The sequence below is a fragment of the Phallusia mammillata genome, chromosome 8 (genome assembly GCF_965637545.1).
Source record: "Phallusia mammillata chromosome 8, kaPhaMamm4.hap1.1, whole genome shotgun sequence".
Taxonomy (NCBI): domain Eukaryota; kingdom Metazoa; phylum Chordata; class Ascidiacea; order Phlebobranchia; family Ascidiidae; genus Phallusia; species Phallusia mammillata.
Window position 1 is genome coordinate 8906098 of NC_137259.1, and position 6044 is coordinate 8912141.

Below are 6044 nucleotides of genomic sequence, written 5' to 3' on the forward strand. Positions count from 1 at the left end.
TATCATTTGTATTCAGCCATGCATGACTATTAGGTACTCAAGCGGAAAAAATGGAAAGCTGTGAGACCATAGATAACTTAATTCACTAGATGCGCAACTCGTCTGCCAACTAAATATTTAAAAAAATCTCTCGGGTGAATTACTACATAGAGCAAGATGTAACTTTTAATGTGTAGTTATGTTATGTTGATGTACTTTTTAAACATTTTTATTTTAACAAATCTAATTTAATTACCATGAACGCGAATATATTGGTTTTGCCTTCCTTCAGACGTTGCACGCTTGAATGAACAAGTACACATTTCGTGTGCATTGGTAAGAACATACACATATTTTGTCGTCTTGTCGATAGTTTTTTGAGCTGCGACGTTTGGTTTGATAAAAATGTTTTAGTTTTTGGAATTTTCTTAATAATATCATAAAAAAACTGGCAATTAACCTTATTTATGTAGCAATTTTGGACTTTGAATTCGCTGAATTGGACAATTTGCATTATGTGTACCACCTTGCTACATATACGGGTTGCCATTATGGTGTCTGCATTTCTGGCCCCGTAGTCAATAAATCCAACTAAGTGGCCTTAGGCCTTCCTAGAATACCAATTTTCTTGACTACATGAAAATAATAAATTAAAAAAAAACATGAAAAAGTGCATAAATCGCTGCTGTTAACTAACTTTTCATCCACAGAGCATTGACTGCCGATTGGTTGATACCACATGCACCAGAGCCAATATTTTTAACAATCTACAGTGTTTTTAGGATTGTGTGATGATATGTCAGTTCAAAAAATTATGTGTAAAATTGCAACTTATACCTGTACTACTGTAAAGTACGTGATGGTGGCAATGTAAGAACACCACTGGTTCTGAGATGATTATATGCTGCTGAAGCTCTAGCAAACAACTCAATTACCCAATGAACCACTTTAGGGTGGTACCGTCTCCGATTAATGGTCTTTGAAGCATTTTTACATTGCATTTTAAAAAAATGAGGCTTGCCACTCATTAGTGAGTGTTTTTGACTTTTAACCAAATCCTGCAGATGGGAAATGACACATTACTGTTCCAAAATTAAATGAGAAACATTTGGATCTGCATACCAAGATATCCTAATGAATTCGGTCATCCACTGTTACCAATTCTTCTTCACTAGTTGCACTGGATTTCATTTGCTGCACTCTGTTGCGTTCCATTTTTTGCCATACTTTGCACACATTTTACACATTACCGGCTCTTTTTTTGTGTTACTGTGTTTGAATATTAGGTGATCTAGTTTTAAATGTGTTGCCATATCTACTGGCTACATTGCAGTGAGGTGAGCGAATTAAGGCCCGTTTACACTATGCGTATCGCGCTCGCTCAAACCTGCGTAAGTTTGTTTGTTTCATTTTTTCTGTCTGGTTCGCGCTTGACTGATTTCGGGCGCTCAAGTCTCGTACAAATGAGCGAGCGATCGCCTACCGAGCGTTTTTCTGCGTATCAAGCTGCTTGAACCTGCGCAAAACGGATTTGTGTTATCGCTGTGTGCGGGTTTCTGATTTGAAAAAGTTGGTTTATTTGCTAAAAATAAATGATGGCACGCTCTTTGCCTTCAATTTAAGTATTTATTACGTGGTTATGATTGCATGTTGTGTTTTATTGTGTTTAAATATTGTAATTAATTGCATTTAAAATGTTCATTTACCCTAGCACAGCGGACTACATGTTATATAAACATGAAAATGAGATAAACATTCCACAAATCTATACAACAACATCCAGAACAATCCTGTATGATTACCAAGATGCAAAATCATGTTTACTAACAAAATATGATTTAATTTAGATTGAAACAAAGCTTTTTCGATCTAAAATAGGTAACAATAAATTTATGTGGTGATTTATGGTCATAGACAGTTGCTGTGAGCTAAAAAAGACGTCTAGTATATTATTTAGTAATCTTAGGTACGCACCAATAATCGCAGTGTAAACGGGAGGGGTCGCAAGGTAAGGTTAGGTTAGGCGCCGCTAAGCATAGTGTAAACGGGCCTTTATGGTTGTGCCTGTCAGGGCGTTCCATGCTTGTATGACATGTTTGTTAATATTCTTGTTTTTCCTGCTTACTCCCATACAAAGTTTAAAGTTATCCAACTCCCCTGTAATGATGCAAAAAAAACCTAATGGTAAAAACTATCTTGTTTTAAAAGCAGGTGCATTTAAAGTTGATTTCCTCAATGGAGTAATACCGTGTTTAACTCACCATCCATAAAATGGAGCCCATTCAACCTCAACATTGCTTGAGATGCAAAGTCTACCACAAAAATTATAACATACAGAAACCCAGATTAATTCATAATAAACATAACTGTACCTTATGTATGCTTTAGCAATTTTAGTTTTATATTGTTCTACCAAAAGGTATTTGCCTTTTCTATAAAATGACCACTTTTCTAAATGTTGTACAACTTGTTGTTTAAAATGAATTGTTAACTTAAGAATATGTACTAACTTTCAGCTGAGGACCTAATTGTTTAAAAGCTTTCTCAACACTTTTAACGCTGTGGTGTTTAACTTATGAAAGAACCTTTCTGTCAAATGGTGCTTTTCTGCCTGTCTTGGCCACAACAAATGATTTTAGCTGTAATAAACATTTATATGTTCATGGGCAATGTTACCAATTTTGTCCTGTACTGTTGTTTAGGAATTTTTTTAGATGGCAAAGCACCAATTTTTAACTTTTTTAATGTGATCTTCACATATGAATGCTCTAAAAGAATTGCTGTTTGATTTTGACAACAGAAGTGGGTTAAAAGGAAATTAATATTACGTTTCTTTATGAAGCATGTATTATGTCTCCCTAAGTTGGGTCACGCAATGAGAGCACACATTTTTGTAAATTGCTGTAATGTTTCTTCATATCAGAGTTGCTTTGAAATTCAGGATTGCAAATTTTAAACAAAGATTTTTTGCCATTGGCTGGCACGGTGTGGCTAACCTAGCTATTACACAGATATACAACTAAATCACAAATACGAGAATTTAGTCTTGTCCACGGTATATTTAACATAAAAAATCAATCAAACAAAAACGGTTAGTGATCCTTTTGAAACACACAATAAACTTTTAAAAACGAATAAAATACACAAGATACATGACACTTACGTAACCTGCAAGTTTATGATCACTTCAATTCCAAAGTTATTTGACGTTTAATGCAAGAAATTGAGATTTTTTGCCAATATCTTCACTCTTCACCCATTACCCGCCATTGTAAAGAAGCCCATGTGTACTGGTTCATTCAAGCGTGACCTGTCTGAGCGATTTCGCCGAGTTGCGCATCTAGTGGTAAGCACTTTTTTACAGTCAGTAGGGCATTAACAACGGTAACCACAGCCTGTAATTGTTACGTCACAAGAGGGCTGTTGTCAGTTTGGCGCGGGTTTAAATGTGGAGTTTAGACAGCTTTTACTGTAGGTTAAGGCAAAGTGAAGAGAAATTATGACTCGTTAATCCGATAATTGTGCCACATCTGCGCAAAGGTCGCCTGCAAGACATTTAAAATTTGAACATAAACTTTTTCGGGCATTTTTAGGTTTTTGCTGCTACAGAAACTGTTCAAAATGTCAGTATCAATTTTAGGAAAAACATAAAACGACTTTGCAATTATTTAAAATTCGCACTCTGAAACGTACAACCTTTAATCGTTTCATACCTTTGTTTAAATAAGCGTAAAACACTTTAAATCCCCACGAGCCAATGCTCAGGGTGTAGAGGTGTTTTTTAGGTTCCATTATTTCAGCAGGCTACTAAGAAGTGATCTTGTATGGTACTTTGCACTTCAAAAAGGTTCCACATCTGGACATTGCTGAGTTAAAAGGTAGAAGGAGATTTACTAGATTACAAGTTGTGCTGCTACTTGTCTGTGCTAATAATCAGATGTAACTGTTTTAATAGTATTTTCCGCAAAACTTGACTTTTTATCAGGTTAACAACAAAACTGGAAATTGGAGCCTGCTTATATAGTTTAAAATATACCTAACAAATATTTTTTATCACTATATGTTGTAAAGCCTAGAGACAAGGGAACACCGATTGCAGCAGGATAATATGTTTGTCTACCTTGTTGCTCACTGTGATATTGACAGTAGTTATTTTGCGTTTTAAAGTATAACTCTTATTAACCTGTTTTTCCCATGACATAACTCTTTAACACACAAAGTTGTATCATCAAAGTTTTCCAAGTAGAGATTATTATCACAAAATTTTCATACTTTTCTTGTGAAAAAAAATACTATTTGTGCAGCCTATTTTTGGCAAGTTTAGCTAGATGTAAAAAAGTTCTACAAGTAAAATAATCTGCACTTGATTTAAGTTTATTTGAAAGTAAATTGTGAAGAAAATGAAAGTAAACATACAAAAATGTAGCAGCTGAATGCAGTCATGACAAAGACACAATAATATATTGTTACAAAATTGCAATAGAGACCCCCTGCAATTTGTATAGTACCACCAAAAGCAGGTGTCAGATCCAACCTGCAAATATTTTTTTAATAGAGTGTAATAAAATGCTACTGAAATTGTGAATACATAACAAGTACCTATGATGACCAATCTATCTGAGAATGACATTTCTTGTGGTTAAAACATAGTTTCATAAATTCACAAATTATAGGGACTTCAGATGATGGCACACCACCATAAGCACATCTACAAGCTGTAAATATTTTATACCACAGAACAATACTAAGATATATGGACAAACCTATAAGGGATGGAAAAAGCAAAAAAACGACTGAGTGAAATCACTATGTATACCATTTAGAAAGAGGACCAAACGTTTCTACTTAATGGTATTATCAAGTTATACTTTAACCCCCACTGAAAACCTTGTATTGCTTTGTTACTTAAATAAGTGGTAGTTGTCATACCAAACTTCTTTTAAAGAACATCTTGTAGCAGTGAGGATGACTGTCAATTGCCATTTAATGCATTTTAAAAGTCTATTGCAATGAATATTTTAAACTGTTTTTTGCAATGTTTTGTACACATGTCTTTATGTTGTTTGTCTATCTTGTCATTCTTATGCTGAGATGTTGTGTCTCTGGACTTCCTCTGAAAAGCGCATTTGTGTTTTTTGCCATTTGAAATAAACAGTTTTTGCAAAATTTTTGTGGTAAAAAAATCACCTGCAGTTATTTTCCAGCAAAGGCTTTAGGAAACGCCTGTAAATATATTAGTAGCGTTTTTTAATAACCATACAAGTGCTGGCTGTATTCGGATGAAGTAGCGGACGAATCTGTAGCGACCGTTGCATATCGTCGTTTGGTTAAAAACACTAAAAAGGCATTTTCAGAAAACTACGTGTAATGATTTTCACTTCGCATTTTTCAGTCGCTAAAATTGCAAACTGCGACGACTGCTAGTCTGGTTACGCTGAAACATATCAAGGCTATATAGTTACATTTATATTAATGCTAAGTTAATTTATATTCTGCGTGATACATTAATAAAAAACATACAGAAACTAAGGTTAAATCTGCTTAAAACTAATCTTTTCTTGACCTAAGCGTAAGCGAAGAACATAGACTGTCGCCAAGTTGTGACACTTGTATTGTAACGTCATAAAACTCATTTTTTCTTTCACGGTTCTTAATGCCCTACTGACTGTAAAAAAGTGTACCGCATCTAGTGAATTAAGTTATCTATGGTGAGACAGCAAAGAGTACGGTATAGAACAGTGCTCTTCAACCTTTTTAGTGGCATGGAACCCTCAAGGTGTTTTGTCAAACTTTGCGGAACCCCCATAAAATAATTTTAACCAATGTAATAGGCTACACCAAAGAAAAAACATGTATTTTTACTTAACATACCCCAAACACAAAATAAAAGTTTACTTCAATTAAACTATTCACTGAAACGCATTGCCATGTACTTGTACGAGGGAGTCGAACCATAGAATTCTAAAAACATAAAAGGACCACTCATTGTTCTTGCATAGATAACTTAATTCACTAGATGCGCAACTCGTCTGCCGACTAAATTTTTAAAAAAATCTCTCGGGTGA

General features: G+C 34.6%; 1 long non-coding RNA gene across 1 annotated transcript; it reads right to left on the reverse strand.

Moving 5' to 3' along the window:
- Positions 1-4332: 4332 nt before the first annotated feature.
- On the reverse strand, positions 4333-5822 carry LOC145204949 (uncharacterized). The gene is made up of 2 exons (XR_013853563.1): positions 5167-5822; positions 4333-5092 (listed from the first exon to the last, which is right to left on the reverse strand). It is a non-coding gene; the product is annotated as an uncharacterized LOC145204949 (long non-coding RNA).
- Between the last annotated feature and the right edge of the window lie 222 nt (positions 5823-6044).